At 53.8% G+C, this 21,446-nt stretch overlaps 1 protein-coding gene across 21 annotated transcripts in view; it reads left to right on the top strand.

The window, feature by feature from the left end:
* SHANK3 (SH3 and multiple ankyrin repeat domains 3) overlaps positions 1-21,446 on the top strand; it is a 463,679-nt gene that overhangs the window by 270,070 nt on the left and 172,163 nt on the right. The gene's annotated exons all lie outside the window — the stretch shown is intronic.

Consider the following 21,446-nt stretch of genomic DNA (forward strand, 5'->3'; position numbering starts at 1 on the left):
CTTTTCAACAACCCAGGGCTGGTTTTACACAGGGTCTAACTTGTTGCCACATTTGGTTAGGGCGGACTCCCCTCCTTCCCCCCAGCTAGAGTGTCAAGGACCCACAGATGCTGACTAAGTTTTGTTTTTTTCCTGGTACCTCATGCAGCTCTGCTAGTCCTGAGTCATAGTTGCTTGCAGTTTTCCTCTTTGCTCTGCTTTCCAATCGTGATCTCAGTTGTGAGTTGATCTGTGAGAAGATGTCTTGGCCTCACTAGCCAAGGGTGGAGTGATCATGTGAATGAAACTCTCATCAAAGGGCAAAGAGGTTCGGGGCTAATAGTCGGAAGGCGAAGCTGGCAGCTCAGGAGTGAAAGGCCTGCTCTGAAGCTGAGGCTGCTGTTCTGGGATTGTGTGTGAATTCATCTGTGGATCAGGCTTAGTACTGTTGTGAAGGACACAAGTTTCATTGCCATGGTTACAAGGAAAAGCTCTCTTCCCAGCAATGTGTGATGCTGAGATGACAAAGAGTGTCAAGGAGATACCCACAAGCAGTGTGAAAACAAGGTGCATCTGTGTCCCATCTGCCTGGAAAGTTCAGGGCGTACACACAATGCCGCATAAGGCTACCTCTAATCCCAAAACATGAAACAGAAATTGCAGTCCCATCCAGAAAACTTGCTGAGTATGATGTGCTTAGCTCCTGAATCCCTTCTTTCCGAAGGAGGGAGAAGGAACAAAGGGTTGGCTATCCTGGACTTAACCTTTACCAGCAGGGAAGAATTGGTTGATGAAATGGAAGTGGTGGAGGCCCTTGGAGAGGGGTGGGCGGAATGAGTACACCATCTTGCCTCACCAACCTTTTGGAGTCCTTTGAGAGTGTCAACAGGCATATGGACAAAGGTGATCTATTTGACATAGGATACTTGGACTTCCAAAAAGCCTTTGACAAAGTTCCCCACCAAAGGCTCTTGAGTAAACTTAGCAGTCATGGGATAAGGGGACAGGTTCATGTGTGGATTGGTAACTAAAATCAAAAAGGTCACAGAGCACCTTTAAAAATGACACCTGGGGGGATTGCTGACAGGAACTGGGTGGTATCTGGTTTGGCATGCAAAATCCCCTAAAGTGTGAGGGTGCAAATTTTTCAGATAAATCAGAAGGGGACAGAGTAGAACCAGGAGTAGAGCAGACGGTAAGACATGATAGCTGGTCAAATCACAGTAAGGGAGACAGCACACGTCAATGCCAGGGAAAAGACTTGGCATATAGGTATTTATATACCAATGCCAGAAGCTTTTGAGCCAAGATGGGTGAGCTGGAGTGCTTGGTTACTAATGAAAACATAGTAATAGTGGGCACAATGGAAACCTGGTGGAATGGTGCAAACCAGTGTGACACTGTTATTCCTGGGTACAAACTCTACAGAAGGGACAAGGAGGGTTGGATTGGGGGTGGAGTAGCACTATATGTTAAAGAAGGGATAGAATCCAACAAGCTAGAAAACCTAGGATGGCCGGAGTCCTCAACAGACTCATTATGGGTGACAAGACAAGGACTGAAAGGAAATGTGTTACTAGGGACGTGCTATCACCCTCTGAATCAAAATGCTGAGAGTGACCTGGAGTTGGAGAAGCAAATCAGAGAGGTGTCAAAGAGAGACAGAGCTGTAATAATGGGTGACTTCGATTACCCAAACATCAACTTGGCAAATTCACATTCAGGTAATGACAGAGAGGCCAGATTTCTAGACATGCTAAATGGCTGTGCCTTTGAACAGTTGGTCATGGAACCCACCAGAGAGAAGCCGACCTTGGACTTAATCCTGAGTGGTGCCCAGGACCTGGCGCAAGATGTCAGAGTTGCAGAACCATTGGGGAACAGTGACCATAGTGTGATTCAATTCAGCTTATATGTGAGTGGAGCATTGCCAAGAAAGTCCAACACAGATGTTTTGGACTTCAGAAGAGGAAATCTCAAAAATGAGGAGACTGGTAAAAAGGAAGTTGAAAGAGAAAGTCAGGAGGGTCAAATCACTCTGAAAGCATAGGACTTATTTAAGACCACAATAACAGAAGCTCAGTTGGCATGTATATAAAAGGAGGAAAGGCTTTTTAATTAAAAGGCCTTTTTATTTTTTCATGGAAACCTTTGTCTCAGCTCATGTGAGGGAAGGAAAATGTCGATTCATCTTTGCTGAGCTGCTTGGGTGGGCTTCTCCTAAAACTTTTCCATATTTCCGGTAGATTTAAAATGCTGCCACCAAGCACCCTAAAGCTTGCAGAGGACTGGACCAGTGGATTGAGTGCTTTTAATTCAAGGACCCTCTGTAACTGGGTATTGGGCAAATACAAAACAACCTTCCACGTGTATGTCTACATGGGATAAGAAAAACTGATAGCTCCCGAGTGCTTGAGGATGCTTTTGCACCAGAGAAATCCCCATTTCTGCCCCCCCCCAATTTTCCTTAGTTAAAAACCGTGAGGCTTATAAAATGAACAAAAAAACAGTTTTATCCAGTTACTACAGACTGCTTCCATCTGAGGCTTTTAGCTTTAGATACATTCAAAAATACTTAGTAGGTTACAAAAATAGGTTGTCTTAGGCTTCAGTTTTAGGTTGCAGTTAGGCATGCTTAGATCTTTACAGAGTCTTTTGCAATGCCCTAGGTGTATTGAGTATAGGCTAGTGTTTCCTTTTTCATTTACACTGCAGGTAAACAATACTAGATCAGTATCAGGGATATACAAAGCACACACACAAAGAAATATAAGTTTCTAACTCAAAGACTGACTAAACAAACTTTTCCCTAAATTAATCTCCTCAAAGCCAAAGCCCAGGCTTCTTTTCCTTGAACTCACCCAACTCCTGTTGAGAATTAAGCCTCTGCAGTTCTATCTCCCAAAAGCTGTAGTCATCTTGTTGCTGCAAACTCCATTGCATCATGTCCCCTTGCTCCTTCAGCACAGAGCTTCCCAGAATTCCCAGCAACAGCTCTCTAGGTCCCACCCACACCGGTGAACTGATTGGGTGATCTCTGTAGGTCACCAGCCTGTCAATCAAGACAAGGGTTCACTTTTGGCTAACTCTTTAGAGGGAGGGGAGTCTGATCACTACAGGTACCAATAAGTTGGTACCAATACAGGTACCACACACCAGAGAGGCTAACAAGTAGAGTCAGGGAACCTATAAAAGGGAAGAAGACTTCCTTCCGAAAATGGAAGTCCTGCCCAAATCGAGAGAACAGAAAGGAATACAAACTCTGGCAAAAGAAATGCAAGGAGACACTAAAGCTCTTCTCACAATCCATGAGAAGTCCTCACGGGCAGTATGCAGGGAAGGAGGGTTTAAAGTACCTTCCCTGCAGACTATTGGCTTGAAGAATTTTAGTTTCCCATCCAGATGAGCAGCAGCTCCCACTAAAGCTCCTGGGGTCAGGGAGCCAGGATGCGCCACTGTGTGTTGCCCCACCCCCTGGAGCCCCAATAATGCACTGTGCAAGTGCACAGTGCACTAATGGGATCCCACCTCCCCCCACCCCCTGCCAAGTGTGCCCCACAATTAAGAAGATGAGTTTAAGGGAGCACTTGCTCCCTTAACCTCGTTTAACTGGGAGGCTAGTTAGACAGGTTTGCTGCCATGTAGCCACCGGGATCGAGCCCGATCTTGGTGGTTCACACATGCATGCAAAACCAGGCTGCGCTCCCTTCGCCCGGTTTTGCATGCTCAATAAGGAATGCAGAAAGAGAGTTTGAGGAGCATGTAGCTAGAAGGGTCAAGGGGAACAAAAAACTTCTTTAAATACATCAGCAGCAGAAAACCTGCCAGGGAGGCAGTTGGACCATTAGACAATGAGGGAGTGAAAGGGATGTTTAAGGAGGATATGGAGGTTACAGAGAAGCTAAATGAGTTCTTTGCATCCATTTTCATGGCAGAGGATACTGAGCATATACCCTCTCCAGACTTGAGTTTCTCAGGCTTAGAGGCTAAAGAGCTGGGCCAACTTGAGGTGACAAGGAAAGATGTTCTAAAATGTCTTGAGAAACTAAAAATTGCCAGGGTCAGTTGGCATCCATCCAAGAGTTCTGAAGGAATTCAAATGTGAATTTGCCGACCTCCTTGCAAAAATGTGTAACTTGTCCCTACAATCAGGCTCTGTACCAGAAGACTGGAGAGTAGTTAATGTAACTCCGATTTTTAAAAAGGGATCCAGGGGCGATCCGGGAAACTACAGGCCAGTCAGCTTAACTTCAGTGCCCGGTAAATTGATGGAAAGCATGCTTAAGGACAAAATCATTAAACATATAGAAAAACAGGCCTTGCTGAAGGAGAACCAGCATAGCTTCTTCAAGGGCAAGCTTTGCCTCTAACCTTTTGGAGTTCTTTGAGAGTGTCAACAGGCATGTGGATAAAGATGATCCGGTTGACATAGTATACTTGAACTTCCAAAAAGTTTTTGACAATATTCCCCACCAGAGGCTGTTGCGTAAATGTAGCAGCCATAGGATAAGGGGACAGGTTCATGTGTGGATTGGTAACTGGTTGAAGGACAGGAAACAGGGCAGGAATAAATGCTCACAATGGCAGGAAGTAAGAAATTGGGCTCCCCAGGGATCTGTACTGGGACCAGTGCTTTTTAACTTGTTAATACATGTTCTAGAAGTTTGAGTAAGCAGTGAGGTGGCCAAATTTGCAGATGACACTAAACTATTTAGGGTAGTGAAACCCCCAACAGATTGTGAGGAGCACCAAAAGGATCTCTCTTAATTAGTTGAGTGGGCAACAAAAGCAATGTAGTTCAATGTAAGCAAGTGTAAAGTGATGCATATTGGGGCATAAAACCCCAACTTCAAATATAAATTAATGGGGTCTGAGCTGTCAGTGACTGACCAGGAATGGGATCTTGGGGTTGTGGTGGACAGCTCGTTGAAATTGTCAACTCAGTGCATGGTAACTCTGAAAAAGGCCAGTTCCATGCTAGGGATCATTAGGAAGGAAGAAAATAAAAATGCTAATATTATAATGCCCTTATACAAATCTATGGTGCAGCCACATTTTGAGTTCTGTGTATAGTTCTGGTCACCATATCTTAAGGAGAACGTTATAGAAGAGGGCAACCAAGATGGTCAGGGACCTGGAGCACCTTCCTTACGAGGCAACGCTACAGCCTCTGGTGCTCCTTAGTTTGGAAGAGAGATGACTGCGGGGAAACATGATGTATAAAATAATGCATGGAGTAGAGAGAGTAGAAAGAGATAAATTTTTCTCCCTCTCTCACAACTCTAGAACCAGGGGTCATCCCATGAAACTGGAGGCAGGAAATTTAGGAATACTTTTTCACACGGCGCTTAATTAATCTGTGGAATTCTCTGCCATGATATGTGGTGATGGCCACTAGTTTGGATGGCTTTAAAAGGGGCTTAGACACATTCATGGAGGACAGGTCCTTCAAGGGCTTCTAGTTTAATGGCTATAGGCCACCTCCAGCCTCGGAGGCAAGATGCCTCTCAATCCCAGCTGCAGGGGGGAGCAAAAACAGGAGAGAGGGCATGCCCTCAGCTCTTGCCTGGGGGCTCCCCAGAGGCATCTGGTGGGAAACAGGAGGCTGGACTAGATGGGCCTCCTTGAGGGGCCTGATCCAGCAGGGCTGTTCTTAGGTTCATCTTTCAATTCCTGATGTCAAGAGGGGAGAAGTCAGAGATGCACCTCCAGGGCCACTGTGGGAAAGAGGTGACTTCGGTGAGCTCAGATTCAGACTAGGTAGGCTAATGTGGGAGGGAGGGAAAAATCAGGTGTTGTGTGTGTGTCTTTCCGAGCTGCTGAGTCGTAGGCATCGAGTGGAATGGAAAGGGAAATGGTGGCCCGAAGGGGCTGGGGCTTCCTGTGCTGCAAGTGGAGGCCTGGCCTGGGGGTTTGGGAAGCAGGGAAGGCAGGATCCCGACTTCTCCACACTGTTAGGATCACAGTGAACTGAGCAAGCCTGGAGCGCTGATGGCCATGACTTGCGGGGCTGGGCAGGGGCTGGGGGTGTGGAGCGTCTTCCTGGGAGCAGGCAGGGTCTCTTTGTCTGGGTCACTGTTGCTGTCTCTGACCATCTGCTTTATTGCCAGCTGGACATGGCCGTGCCTCATCTCTTGCTCTTCTCTCTCATTCTCATCCATGCTCTCCGCTCTAGACGAATCGCCTCATCAGCTGGGTAACTATGGCCGCTCCTCATCCTCTCTTCTCCTTGCTCATCCTGCCTCCTTTCCGCATCCTTTCTCTCTCCCCTGATGGTGAGGCTGTTCTCCCGACACAAGCCGCCTGGGCCACGGGGTGCTCCAGAAGAGGGTAGCCCAACTTCTTAACCTGGGGTTGAACCTTGGCAGGCTGAACAATCGCCCCTGGCTCCAAAGGCCACCTAGTCGGCCACCATTTCTGGCAGCGAGCCGGGAGGAAAGAGCGGCTGTGCCGAGCACCTCAGCTGTCCTGCAGTGCTCGTGGTGCATGGGGGGGGGAGTCCTCCTGCTCCCAGCGCTTGCCTTCTCCGTGCTGGCGCTCGTGTGGGTGCACGGCACAGCGGAGGCCAAGATGACGATGCTTCTCTGCCGGGGATGGCAGGTGGGCTGCTGCCTTCCCCATAGACCTCCCCAGTGGCGGCGTGTGGGCGTGAGGACGACCTCGGAGTCTTGTTTGTGGGGAAGGGCAGGGTGGGGGCCTCTTGCTTGTGGGCTCACCTTCCTCTTCCTCTGTCCCTCGTGATCCTTGCCAGCTGTCGTTCTTCCTCCAGTGGGGAAGCTGGAAGAGTAAGATGTGCAGAAGGGGCAAGACTATGGTGCCATTTGGAGAAGAAGGAGACGCCATGAGTGGGGCAGCTGTCTGTAATCCACCCCAGGGGTGTGTGCAGGGGGTGATTCGCACACGGCTCTCATCAGGGCTCTGCGGGGTGTGGGCATGCCTGTGCTGTCTTCAGGGCAGGCTGTCTGTTTCCACCCATCGGTCATGGCCAGGACTTAACTGAGAGCTAGCGGGAAGACAGCCACAAACGAATTGGGAGCGGGACGTGGTCCGAGCAACCACGAGATGCCGCTGAATGGCATTTGCCAAGACAGCCGGGTCTGCTCTCCAAATGGCACCAGGACTGTGGACTGTGAAGGAGCAACCGGAATAAATGGCACAGATGGTTCTCCCGCCCCCACTTTGCCCCGCAGAGGTGGGGAAAGAACCATCAGTGGGGCTGAGGGGGGTGGTGTTTAGAGACCTGTGGATTTGCCCTTCCTGGGGCTTGTGTCTTTTCCCCCTTGGGGTGTTTCCCCATCCCTCGTTTGGGGAATGAGTCTGCGAGGTAAAGGTGTGGCTGTCTCTTGTGCTGGGGATGGAAGGCCAGAGCCCCCAAGGCTTGCCCCCAACTGAGGGATGGTGATAACATACAACTCTGGGAGTGAGACGCCTGATGGCAACAGGTAAGTGTGGGTGAAGAGATCTTCGTTTGGTGTCGTGGGCTTACAAAAAGGCTCACCATTGGGGTGCAATTTGTTTTGTCGAAGCAATGGAACTTCTCCAAGTCTGCCAGAAGGGCTGTGGCCAAACTGTTGCAACAAGATGTGTGGAGAGACTAGGGCGTCTGTGCAAGAACTGGGCCAGGAATGTGTGTCTGCTGCCCCAGAAAGCAGCAAGTGCTTAGCCTTTCATGCGTGACTGAAAGATGTGGAAATGGGCCTTGTTGGGATGTCTGAGGCTGCCTCCCGGAGATTTACCAGTTTGTTTTCTAACCTGGAGAGGGCCGGGGCCCCAGCCTGCTTGGAAGCCCCGCCCCTGATCTCCGAGACCCGCCCCCTCCTTCCGTGTCCCTTTCCATTTTACTGCCGGCCGGCCGTGCATGTTGAGAGACCCTCGCCTTGTCTGTCCCAGCATGGAGCTGCCTGAAAGCGGGTCTGGCTGAGCCCTGGGGCCCGGAGCAGCGCCCCCTCTCCTAGTGCTGTGGCTTTCCTGCTCTGTGGCAGCCAGGCAGGGGCTGAGCTCCAGCTGGGCCCCCTTGATGGGCCCTTCCTCTCCCGCCGTCTTGGCCCTTCAGTCCTGCCCTTGGCCTGGGGAAGCCGCAGCCCAAGCAGCAGAGCCCCCCCCCCCCCGCGTGGTTGCCCACTCCTCTTTGCCTTGGCCACCAGCCGTGGGGGGTGGCTGCTAATCCCACACGGAGCGGAGCCTGCCTCCCTCATTCATCTCCACGTGGGTGTTTCCGTCTCGGGGACATGGGGTGGCGGGTTGATGAAGCTGAGCCTTGGGGCAAGACAGCTCCCAAGTGCCAGCAGGCAGCTGAGTCTGGGCGGCTGCTGGAGCGTGCAGTGGCAGCCAGCGCAGCCGCCAGTCGAGGGAGCGCCCCGGCTCCTGTGAGCAGCAGCCTGCCTGCCTGCGTGTGGCGTGAGCCACAGCTTGGCCATCCCTGGCTGCTGAAGCAGCTTCTCCCAAGGCTGGAGGCCAGCCTGTGCCCGCGGAGTCCCGATGAATCAGGCCTTCCTTCCCTGGAGGCAGCTCTCCCCCTCCTCCTCCTCCTCCTCCTCCTCCTCCTCCTCCTGCTTGCCAGGGGGACTTGGCCGCTTGGAAAGGGCCTGCAGGCTTTCCTGAGCCATCTCTCCATCAAGGGCTGCCCTCACCGGAGCTGGCATGGAGAAGCAGGGCCTGGCAGAGACGGAGCTGCGGGCGGGCTTGGAGGATGCCAGGCGTGGCTCGCGAAGCACTCCCCGCTGCTCTGCCGCTCCCCCCTCCAGGAGTCAGTCCCACCCCTGGAGCGGCATTCCTGCCGACCAGGCTGGCCAAAGGCAGGGATTCCTTCTCTGGGGAGCAGAGCCTCCGCTGCCTGCGCCCAGAGGCACCTTTTGGAGTGGTGGAGGGTCTCTCACCGGGGTGGGGGGGGCGCGCAACTGGCCCTAGCCAGCCCCAGCACAGCATCATCCCTCCAGTGGCTCTTGCTGGTACCTCCCTTCTTTTCTTTTAGCTTGTGAACCCTTTGGGGACAGGGGGCTTCCTTCCTCCCTCCCTTCCTTCCAAGCTGCTTTGAGCACGTTTGTTGAAAAGCTGTCTGTACGAAGACCGTAGCCGTAGCTCTCAGCAACAGCAGCCTCCCTGCTCTTTGGCATGCATCTCACCATGGGCTTGGCTGCCCAACGTGGGGCCCTGCAGAGACCTCCCGTCTCTCGAGCCAAGAGGGCTTTTGGGGTGGGCAGTTGCAGCCGACTCCCCACTCCCAGGCCCCCGAATGGCAAACTCTACCCCTGGAATAAACCAGGCGGGTTCGGCCTGTGTGTGGAGGGTGGGGGCCGTGCCAGAGGTCTGCCTTGGCCTCCCCTCCTTGCTCTTTCACTCTCACCATTCCCTTTATCAGCAGTTTGGAGCTGTCCGTTCTTTCTTTGAACTGGAGTGGTTGCGGATGCTGCATTACATCCCAGGCACCACGTTCTGTGCTGGAGCCCTGGAGGGATGCGGACCACACCCAGGTCTGCATTTCGTGCCGCTTGGGGAATGTTCAGCGCTGCTACTGTTCGTGCTGGTGATGAAGAAGCTGCACCCCCCTCCTGACCCTGCCACTGACAAGATGCTGTGTTCCCAGTTCTGGCTAAAGCGTGCCGGCTGCTGAGAGAACCAAGCCGTGCCTCGGTCAGCTTTCCAAAACCGCCAGTTAAACTCCCAGGCCTGAGAAGGTCAGAGCGTAGCCTGCTGCACGGTTAGGGCAAGTGCACAGAATGGATTTCCTTTTCTGGAGCTGTCCCTGCTTAAAAGAGTCTTTTGCACAATCTGGTGGAGCGGCATTTGGATCAAGATTTCGCACTTTGGGGACTCACCTTTCCAGGCGCTGCAGTCAGATTTCAAGAGCAGCCATACACGTTTGAGGCACCAGCCCTGTGCGAGGATTGCGGGGGGGGGGGGAGAACCAGGGGAATGGCTGCCAGTGTCACATTTCCAGGTGCCTGGGCAACCTGGCACCTGGGAGTTTCCCGGCGTTTGCACCAGTGTTTCCGCTGCAGAGGAGCTCAAGAGGCTCTCGGAGCCCCGGCGAGGAATAGGTGGTGGCGTCTGCTAGCCTGTCTGGCTGATGTCGCTGGAGAGTTGGGAACTAAAGGGGCAGAGCTGTCAAAGAGGGTCAGGAGATGAGCAGGTCTTGCAGAGGGACGAGGCAGGGGAAGCCCTGAGCAGCCGGTGGTGGTGGTGGCGGCAGCAGCATCTGTCCAGCCTCCCTGCAGGGGATGGGCTGCCCTTCAGAGGGCCTGCAGAGAGGGCAGCATGAGGCCTCTGGCGCTTCGCAGTCAGGGTTGAAGGAAGCATCAGTGTGGCAGCGGGCGGTGGGGGGGAGCGGCATTGCCAAGTGGGTCCTCCCTCTGTGCACTCTTCAGCTGTTTCCTTAGCAGAGAGAGAATTGCAGCCCTGGTAGTGAAGATCCTGCCGCCTCTGCTGGAAGATGCAGGAAGACAGCCGCTTCTGGGGCCCTGTGACACAGGCGGCCCCCTTCTTCCCCAGGGGAGGTATGTGAGAGCACTCCCAAGTGTCAAGCTGCTGGCATGGGACCAGTACCCATTCAGGCAGGGCTGGAGCAATGCTCTGTCCTTGCAGGCACCCACACTCCATTCGGAAGGGCCTCTCCTTCTTCTGGGGCCGTGTGAATTTGGCACATGCATGGCAGCAGCCAGCAAGCATCTAATTTAGTATGGGGTGTAGAAGTCAGAGTCCTGAAGCTCTTCCTTTTCTTTGATTGTAAGGCCAAAACCCAAAAAGAAGACCATGGCCCAGCCCTTCTCTATTCAGGCTCCAGAGTCTGCAATAAACCCATGGGGATGCATCCTTTGGGGGGCAGGATGCACAGCCTCTTCTGGGTTTGGGGGTTTGCGGATTTGCATTTCAGAGACTGAGGAGAGCAGGCTGTGGTTGGAGAGGAGCTGCACTGGAGCCTCCAGGGCCTTCACATCTTGGCTTGCAGGTTGTTCCTTGGATTCTGAGCGGGGGGTGGGGGGCAGCAGCCCTGCTGCTTCTGTGCCTCTGGGCCATGCTTCACCCCCATGACTGGAGCAAAGAGAGGGGCCAGTCAGGGCTGCCCCTCTCCATTCTTGTCATGAATTTTCAGCAGGCACGCAGTGCTTCCTCTGAGTGGTTGAACAGCCCTCTTTGGAGCCCCCACAATTCATGATTCATGAGCACTGATAACAATTAGAACTTGTGCATTATTGATTTGTTTGGGGAATCATTTTTACATCTTTCGGCTCTGTGAGATTCAAGCAGCATAAAGACACAGGAGTGCCCAATCCTGCCGTGTTGCGATGGGATTGCCAAGCACATTCTTACAAGTGGCAAAATAGCTTTTACCAATCTTGGCGCAGATCTTCTGGCCTGATGCAGAGGCCGTGGATCAGCTCTCGTCTCCCGCCACTGACAAATAAGGGTGTGTGGTCCCTGTGTACAGTTTGGGCTGGTCAATACAACCATTTCAGAGGTGGGAGGAAAGGGATGCAACTCCTCCCATCCGTCTTCATGTCCTGGGGAGAAGGCTGGGGAAAGGAGAACCTGGCATTGCTCAGTGTGTGCTAGCTTAGAATCCTATCGGGTGAGGCCCCTTTCACAAGATCATGCTGTGACGTAGACATAGGACAAGAAAAGTGACCTTGTGGGTTACTCTTGGGGGCGATTGATTTAAATAATTGACTTAAATCACAATTTAAATCACCAAAAGGAAACCACAGTTTAAAGTTTCCCACTGATACTACTTCATATATTTCATAAACCATGATGTAAATCTGATCACTAAAACCTGTTAATTTACAGCTCAGTAGAGCATTTGCTGTATCTAGGAGGGTACCTGGTGTAATTTTTCAAGCCACCCTCTAGGCCTTGGGGGACCGGGGACTGGCACACAGCGCGCTCCCCTCAGCGTGGATTGGGGGGGCGAACCTGCAGCAAAGGGGTTTCACTTGGTGCAGCCATTTATAGCTGTGTCTAGCAGAGTATCCAGAGCCTTGATGGTGAGCTGTGAAATAGTTTGAGAAGAGTTTCCACCCACCCTAAAGGAAACTTGGGAGTCTTGATCTTCTGGGAGCTACGTGGTTAGTGGGCTTTTGACAGCCCCCCTTGAGGTTTGTTGGCGGGGGGTGGCATTAGGAGCCCCTGCCGCTTTGAGGGTGAGGAGAGGGGAGGCTCTCCAGCCGGCTTGCCCATTCGGAGGGTTGAGACAGGCTCCATGGTTGAGCCAACAGAGCCACCTCTGGGACCGGAAGGTTCTCTCCCTTATTGGCTGGCAGGAATATCCACTGCGAGCTAAAAGGATAAAGGTGATTAGCTCTGTGATTAAAGCCAGCAGCACTTAGAGAACCTGCAGAGGTTTCCCCATCAAGCCTTTCCGCCAAATGGAAGCCCAGCCAGGCCCAACGCCCACTCAGAGTGGGCAGCCTGTCCTCGGGGAAGGAGAGCTGCAGCGGCATGCTGGATTCTGGAGGAGAGGAGAGCTGGTCTGGTGGTCGCAAGCATGACTTGTCCCCCTAGCTAAGCAGGGTCCACACTGGTTGCATATGAATGGGAGACTTGATGTGTGAGCACTGGAAGAGATTCCCCGCAGGGGATGGGGCTGCCACTGGGAAGCGTGTCTCGGTTCCATTCCCTCCCTGGCAGCATCTCCAAGATAGTGGGGCTGAGGGAGATTCCTGCCTGCAACCTCGTAGAAGCCGCTGCCAGTCTGTGAAGACAATGCTGAGCTAGATGGACCAATGGTCTGACTCAGTATATGGCAGCTTCCTATGACCTTGCTCTAGGCTGGTTGTCTTTGGGGCCAGAGAGGGGGCAAGGCAGGGCGCCAACTCAAGGGGCCATTTGCAAGGGTCCCCCCCTCTCCCCCGGGGCCATGAGCGATGGGCCTGCCTCTTGGCTGTGCCTCTCGCTTCTGCACCCTTGCTGGAGATGCTGGCAGTAGCTGCAGATGCCATGACTCCTACAGTTGGCAAATAAGCCGTCGGGGCCAGTGGATATCACCGCAGCTCCCAGAAGTTAGTTATTGCCTTCTTAGAAATCATTTCCCCTTTCTCTTCAGAAGAGCCCAAGATGGCTAAGTTTAGTGCTGCCTCTGTCTGTCTGGAATCTCCTGCCAGACTGGCCCCTTGGGAGGAAGGGCGGCCCTTCCTTGAGGCAGGGTGGGGCTCTTGCCTCAGGCGCAGGCCAAAGAGGGTTCAGGGTACGGCAAGTGCTGCCTGCCTCTGGCCTCCAGCAGCATCACCCCCAGGCCTGCCAGCATCCTTCCTCACCCCCTCTTTCCCCCTCCTGGATGCAAACCAGGAACCACGGCCTGGCTTGGTGTCCTAGTCTGAGAGTGTTTGCACGTTGCTGCTGCCGCCGCCTCTGCAGCATGGCCTGAGAATGCTGAGCTCTTCGGATTTGGTGGCGGCGGGGGTGGGGGGGAATGGGGCATGTTGTCCTCTGCCTCAGGCAGCCAAATATCTCCAACTGTCCTTGACCTGAGTGGTCCTGAGTTCTTGGGTCAGAGAAGAGAGGGGGGGCAATGCATCTGTCCTCTCACACACCCCGCCACCCAGCATGCATGGAAATGGCAATTAGGGAGGACGCGGGGGGGGGGCAAAGGGGGCCATAGTGAAGACCAGAACCTGGAAGCTGGTGCTGCGGAGGCTGTGCAAGCGAGAGGATAGAAGCAGGAAAGCAGGGAGCAGGCGGATTGCGCAGGGAGGTCGTCTGGCTGTGGACGGACGAAGGAGGGGCGATGCAGCAAGATGGGGCGGGCGGGTGGGGGGGCGCTAAGGCTGTGCAGTGACCTCCAGTCGAGGGCACTCCCTTCTGCAGCAGGGAGAGCTGGAGATGGCATCTTGTTTTAAACAGTGGGGTCCGATGGTGATATGCAGCAGCCTCAGGCTTCCTGAGCTCCGAGGCCAGCGGTCTGGAGTCTTCAGTCACAGCGGGTTGGCCTTGGGTGTGAGACGGCAGGTCCAACTAGCTGCTTGCCGAGGCCCAGAGGCCCCTGGGAAAGCCTCGCCTCCCCTGGCCTGATGCAGCCACAGTTGTTGGGGGAATGGAGAAGCGCCTGCTGTGTGTCTCGCTCGCTGATGGCTGCTAAGCAAAGGAGAGATCGTCAGGGTGGCTCTTCGGAATTAGGCTGGACACTGCCCTCCTGAGCCGCCTAATGGCACAGCGGAGAAGCAGCCTGCCCAGATCGCAGGAGGCTGTTGGTTCGAAGCCCCGCTGGTCTGTTTCCCAGACTAGGGGAAGCCCCTCTGTCGGGCAGCAGCGATCGAGGAAGGTGCTGCAAGGCATCATCATCCTCTCACACTGCGCGGGAGGAGGCCATGGCCAACCCCTCCTGGATTCTACCCAAGAGCACCCCAGGGCTTTTCTGTGGGCGCCGGGAGTCGACACGGGCTTGGCATAACCTTTCCTTTCCTTTTGCCCTCCTGACTTTGGGGGAGGCAAGGTGGGCCAGGCTTAACCAGCCCTGTGTATTCCCGCCCTCCCCTGCTGCTGCATCTGTATTCTTTCGTTCTGTGGCACTTCTCTGTACTGCCCATATGCACATCATTCTGGGTGTTTACAGTCTCAGTGGTAGCAATTCTTGCCTGGTTGGCGCCTAAGTGGCCTTTGGAGATGGCGCCGGGGCAGCCGCAGAGCAGAGGCCTTTGCCGCCCCGCCCTCTGGCCACGCAGCAGCCCCATCCCGGCAGGCTTGACCCTGCACTGAAAACCAGCTTGTTCCGAGAGACGGAGGGATGGTTAAAGCTGAAAAGTGCTCATTAACTTGGGGGAGAATCAATTAATCCCCCCCCAGCCTGCTTTGCTTTGATTGGCACCTCTTGTATACATAAATGTTTAATTAGAATACACGATGAGTGTGAAATGAACAAGTGCCTGAGCAGCTGGAGGCCTGGCTGTGTGAGCCGAGGGAATCCACCCCACCCCACCCGCCACCACATCCAGGGCCGGGTCCTTCTTGTGCTGAACTTACTGCTGTGGACTTCTTAGGTCTTTCCTGGAAGCACTTAGAGCCCTGGTGAGAATGAGAGAGGGGCCCATATCCAAGGCATTGGGAGATGCATGCTATCTAGTGTCGACTCAATGTGCGGCAGCTGTGAAAAAGGCCAGTTCCATCCATGCTAGGGATCATTAGGATGGGGGTTGAAAATAAAACGGCTAATATTATCATGCCTTTATACAAAACTATAGTGCGGCCACACTTGGAGTACTGTGTTCGGTTCTGGTCACCATACCTAAAGAAGCACATTGTAGAACTGGAGAAGGTGCAGAAGAGGGCAACCAAGATGATCAGGGACCTAGAGCACCTTCCTTATGAGGCAAGACTACAACACCTGGGGATTTCTAGTTTAGAAAAAAGATGACTGTGGGGAGACATGATGGAGGTCTTTAAATCATGCATGGTGTGGAGAAAGTGGAGAGAGAGAAATTCTTCTCTCTCACATCACACTAGAACCAGGGGTCATCCCATGAAATTGACTGCTAGGAAATCTAGGACCAGCAAGTGGAAGTAATTTTTCACATAACACATAATCAGCTTGTGGAATTCTCTGCCACAAGATTTGGTGACAGCCACCAACCTGGATGGCTTTAAGAGGGGTTTGGATAACTTAATGGCGGAGAGGTCTGTCATCGGCTACTAGTCGGAGGGCTATAGGCCACCTCCAGCCTCAAAGGCAGGATGCCTCTGAGTACCAGTTGCAGGGGAGTAACGGCAGGAGAGAGGGCATGCTCCTTTCAGCTCCTGCCTGTAGGCTTCCAGCGGTATCTGGTGGGCCACTTTGCGAAACAGGATGCTGGACAGGATGGGCCTCCTTGGGCCTGATCCAGCAGGGCTGTTCTTATGTTCTAATAACCTATATCCCATTTTTGCCTGTTAAAAACAGACACAAGTCAGCTGTCATTTTAAAAATGCACGTTTTCATGATAAAACCATGGAGAACAAGATGTGTTTGATCTCTCTACTACAGCTCACCCTCTGTGGAAGCCACAGATAAGGACGATGAGTTTATCGCTGTCTGCACCACCCACAGCCCACCTCCCTTTCCCGCACTCTGCTTCCTGCTCCTCCTGGCCCCTGCATGCTGCTGCCTCCTCCTCCCCTCCCTCAGACGCTGCTCTTCCAACCTCCAGGACTTCCTTGATCTCCAGCCAAAGGACCTTTTTGTCCCTGTCTTCTCATCCCCTTGATATATGTGTGGGTTTTTTTGTTTGAAAATTTATATTCTGCTCTTCCTCCAAGCAGCCCAGAGCGGTGTACTACATACTTGAGTTTCTCTTTCACAACAACCCTGTGAAGTAGGTTCGGCTGAGAGAGAAGTGGCTGGCCCAGAGTCACCCAGCAAGCCTCATGGCAGAATGGGGATTTGAACTCGGGTCTCCCCGGTCCTAGTCCAGCACTCTAGCCACTACACCACGCTGGCTCCCTTTTGGGGAAACTATTTGTTTCTGCCCCTGAGCACCTTTTGGGGGAGAAGAAGAGATGGCAAAAAACACCCACTGTCCTTGCTGCCGCCAAACAACACGACAGCTCCGGGATCCTTGGCCTCTCTTCTCTGCCCTCTGCCGCCTTGTGAAGACCTCCCTCTCTGCCCTAGACTCTGCTCCTCCCCGCCACCCCCACCTCACCTCACTGGAGGGGTCTGTCTGTTGCCCTCCTCAGATCCTCCCCCACGCGCCCAGCCTCCTGGTTGCTGTCTCCCCTCTGCCACATCGTTGCCTGCTTCCCAGCTGCATCCGGACATGCCGCGGGCGGTTTCCCTTCTTCCCCAGACTCCCTTCTGTCCTTGGCCTCCGGACTCCGGAGATGTGCTGTTTCTTCTCCAGCTGCCCTCTTCCAGGCTGGCGTCCACCCTCGGCTGAACCGTCCCTCCCAGGAATCGCCAGTGGTGGCTCCGCTGCTGCCCAGTTGAGCAGCCTCAGTCCTGGCCTCCTGCGTCTTGACTGCTCTTGCCCGACTCCCTCCTCCAGCCTGCCTAGCGGCTCTTGCCGGGCTTCCACCGGGAGAGGTTCCTCTGCTTTTCTTGGGGGCCCTTCAGAGCTTTGTTCTGGGATCCTTGGCACACTCCCGCGGCTGCCGATACCACCTGTGTGCAGACGGGGCTCAGCTCTGCCTCTCAGCTCCCTCCCTCCCTCCCTCCCCGTCCCCAGCTGCCTCGTCCTGGTCTCCGTCTCCTTGCCGCAGCCGGACTCCTCGCAAGCCCTGCTCCTCTCCAGCCTGCTGAACAGGCCCAAAGCCTCGCCTCTCCCTTCTTGACCCCCCACAGTCAGTGTGTCGCCAGATAATGCCACTCCTCCCTCTGCAGCCTTGTGAGCAGCCAGCCCTTCCTCTCCCTCTCGGTGGCAAGCACTCTGCTGCTGCATGCCTGGCACAGCCGCCTCCTCCTCACTGGCCCCCTCCCAGGTAGCTGCCACCGATGGAGCCATGGGCCCACCTAGCTCAGGATTGCCTTCACAGGCTGGCAGCAGCTTCTCCAAGGTTGCAGGCAGGAGTCTCTCCCAGGCCTATCTTGGGATGCCAGGGAGGGAATCTGGGCACTGTAAGCCCCTTGGGGCAGGGAGCTGTCCCTTTTCCTCCATCATGTCTGTGAACGGTGCTCTGTAGATAGAAGATAAATAAAATACTATACCATAAAACCAACATAAAAGCAGTTTAATAGTTTTGCCAACTTATTATATGCATGTAGAATGTCATCTGGTGTGTTGGAGGGCTGGACTAGGAACAGGAGGACATGGGTTCAAATTCACCCCTTCAGCCAGATTGCTCACTGGGTGACCTTGAGGGTCAGTCATTTTCTCTTCGCCTAACCTATCCACGGGGATGTTGTGGGGATAAAATGGGGCAGAGCAACAAGAAGCAAATCTGTGCTGAGTTTCTTGGAGAAAGGGTGGGAGAACAACATTATTCAATAAAATATTGATGCTCTGCTTTTCCACTGTGAATGTTCAGAGAGGCATAAAATATAAACAATAATAAAAACCAACCTTAAAGCAGCAGTGAATTAATAGATCATCAGCAACAACCAAGGGGATTTGGTTCAGGATGTTATCAGTATGCTGATGACACCCAAATATTTCTCCTTGTCATCCTCATCATCAGGAAATGGCGTTCATTTCCTAAATACCTGCCTACAGGTAATAATGGGCTGGATGAGGGATAACAAATTGAAACTGAATCCGAGCAAGATGGAGGTGCTCATTGTAGGGCTCAGAATTTGAGGGATGAGTTAGATCTTCCTGTCCTGGATGCGGTTACACTCCCCTGGAAGGAACAGGTATGCAGCTTAGGTATTCTCTTGGATCCAGGCCTCACCCTGGTATCCCAGGTGGAGGCTATGGCCAGGAGCGCTGTCTATCAACTTTGGCTGATTTGACAACTGCGTCCATTCGTTGAAGAGAACGATCTCAAAACAGCGGTGCATCTGGTGACCTCCAGGCTTGACTGTTGCAATATGCTCTATGTGGGGCTGCCCTTGTACGTAGTTTGGAAACTCCCATTCAAATTGCGGCAGCCAGACTGGTCTCGGGTAACCCGGAGAGACCATATTATGCCTGTCTTAAAGCAGTTGCACTGGCTGCCGATACGTTTCCAGGCAAAATGCAAAGTGCTGAAGTGCTGGTTATTACCTTTAAAACCCTGAATGGCCTAGGCCCGGGTTACCTTAGAGAGTGCCTTCTTCAGTATGACCTCCATCGCACGTTGAAGTCATCTGGAGAGATCCGTCTCCAGTTACCACCAGTACATCTGGTGGCGACTCAGAACCAGGCCTTCTCTGTAGCTGCTCCTGGGCTATGGAATTCATTCCCATCAGAAATCCGTAGCTTGGGTTCATTGCTGGCCTTCAAGAGAGCCCTGGAAACCTGTTCACAACAAAACTCAGTCCAAATGAAGCACCAGATTTCCGTCTCCTCCCCTTCCCCTGGAAGCTGTGTCACCTGGAAATATCTTCCTGAGGACTGCTCAGCCTTCAGAGACCTCCTTTTGGATGGCAGCTTCGGCAGGGTGGGTGGGCGGGCAGAAGTTGTTGAAATCCCCCTCTGCCAGCCACTGACCTCTTTGACAAGGCAGCGCAGCAGAGGTCAGAGGTGAGCTGGGTGAGCACCTGGCTTCCCTCCTCCGATGTGGCTGTGCAGAGGTGCCCTGACCTCTTCATAGGTATACTGGGATATGGTGGGGGTGGAGAGAGGGTGGGTTTCATTTGGCAAGGGGCCTGTCCCTCCCTTTTGTTTCTGCTGGTGGGGAAGATCCCAGCACAGTCCTCTTCCAGCCACGCCCCTCCCCATTTCCTTTGCAGGCCCACATATGCCTGCCAGAGGCACAGCATGCAGCCTGGTTATTAGATTAATTGGGCGTTTGCAAATGTGCTACTTTGATTACATTTTAAATTGCGAACAAGCAAAGCCACTGCCAGGAGCAACATGTAGGGCAGCAGCCACAGGGTGGGAGATGGAGAGGCGTCTGTAGACCAGAATGCCAGCTCACCCGGGGGGCGGGGGAGTTGCTGGGGTTGGCCCCCCGGAAGCCGCTGGAAGGGCTGCTCCTGCCTGCTAGGTCATCCCCTTCACGGAGCTGATGGGAGTGGTTTCTTCCACTCTCTCCGGTGAGCTCCTGCCACTTCCAGCCCCGACTTGGAACTGGAACCCTTGTGTTGTATTGATGACCCCAATGCCCTCTGCTCCAGCCGTTCTGCAGCACAGTCCTGAGCTCCCTCCAGCTGCTGCCACTTTGGAACTGCTGCAGCCGGGCTGGGGGGGTCTCTCTATCCCTGGTGGGGGGGTTGCACCGGCGGAGTTGAGCAGAGCCACATTTTGGCACCCGGAAGAGTTTGCCTCTTATCCTTTTCAAGCCGCCTTCAGGCCCTTCTGGATGCAGAAAGAAACCTGAAGGGGTGGCGCGATGCCAGGGGAGACCTGAGAAGCCGGAGGAGGCTAGAGCTGGACCCCCTGGCCCAGGCCATTTGGGGCTCCCTTTCTTCTGGTTTTACCCTTCCAAATGGCTGTCTGTCTTCTGGAAGAGCTACAACCTAGTGATTGATTGGATTGCGTTTCTATACCACCCTCCCAAAAATGGCTCAGGGCGGCTACTTGTGTGAAGTAGGAAGTTCAGGCATAATTCTGGTCCCATGAACGGAGAATCCAAACATACGCCAGCTTAATGGCACGTCTGCCTGACCACAGGAGGATTTCCTCGGCTTGGAGTTGGGGGGGGTTGTCTTGAATCAGATGTGCTCAAAGCGGCTCCCTCCCTCCCCCGTGTGCTGCTGAGCGGGGGGGGGCTGTGTGGGCAGGTCCTTTCTGTGGGCTGGGTAGCCGAGCCGGTGCTTGGCAGGCAGGAGCTCCCAGGTTCAGTCCCTGGCTGGGGCTGAGCACAAAGGTGGGGCTGAAGTGGGCTTGGCGGAGAGAGGGGGGCTGGCAGAAGCCTTTCTGTGGAGGCAGCCGGCAGGGGGGCTTCCTGGGTAGAGGTCAGCAGAGGCCTTGAAGGGGGGGAGGGGGCGTGGTGCTTGGGAACCACAAGCCACTGTCTCCCCCAGCATCGGCACCCCCTTCTCAGCGGCTGGAGAGCTTTCTCTCTTTCCCAGGCCAGCCCCCTCCTGTCTGGATACAGGCATTGATGGCCAGAGAGGCCCCAAAGGGGGAGTGGCTGGAAACGGAGGTCCTCGGCAGCCTCCCAGCCCCTTTCCCAAGACCTCCTGTTTTAACCAACTTTCCCCCATTTGCATTTTTGCTCATTTTCTCAAAGATGCTCACTCTGCCTTCGGATGTCGCCATGAATGCATATCGATTTGCAGCGGAGTAAAGCTTCTAATAAGTGGCACCTACTCCCCTTCCTCATTCCTTCCCTATCTCTCGGTGGCCAGTATGATTGTGAATGGCCTTGTACTTTCAGGATCTTTGTTTAAGGCATGTGGAATGGTTTGTCCGTGAGCTGGAGAGTCAATGGGGCGACTACTAATCAAAGCCAGTGATTCTGTAGGGGCCGAAGAGCCCCGATGTGCCGATGATGCCTGCGTGAAGGGGGTGTGCAGGAAGAGCTGATCCCCTCCTCGGAAGCTCATGGAGAAGCCAGACTGCACCAGTTCTGTGGACGCTCTGGAAGGTGCAGACCCTTGGTCCCAATTCATCCAAGCCCTGTTCGACTTCTCATTCTGGCTGTGCAGCGCCCTCCTCCTCCTCCTCCTCCTCCTCCTCCTCAACTGCATGGTTTCCCAAAGGGCTGGCAGTGTGGCCTGGAGTTGCTGCTGATGTGAAAATGGAGCACAGTCTGCAGGCCCAGGGCTCTTGCCCATGTGCTTCTCTGAACAGCTGCGGTGATGAGCTTCTGCAGCTGCCTCATGCCAAGCCAAACCCTTACACCAGGCCTGCTCAGCACTCCCCCCCCCGCACAACTGTTTTTAGACTACAGCACCCATAATCCCCAGCCACAGTGGCCAGTAGCCAGGGATGATGGGCGTTGTAGGCCAGCATCTGCTGGAGTTTGGCCGAAGTGGA

Source organism: Hemicordylus capensis, chromosome 5 (assembly GCF_027244095.1).
Source record: "Hemicordylus capensis ecotype Gifberg chromosome 5, rHemCap1.1.pri, whole genome shotgun sequence".
NCBI lineage: Eukaryota > Metazoa > Chordata > Lepidosauria > Squamata > Cordylidae > Hemicordylus > Hemicordylus capensis.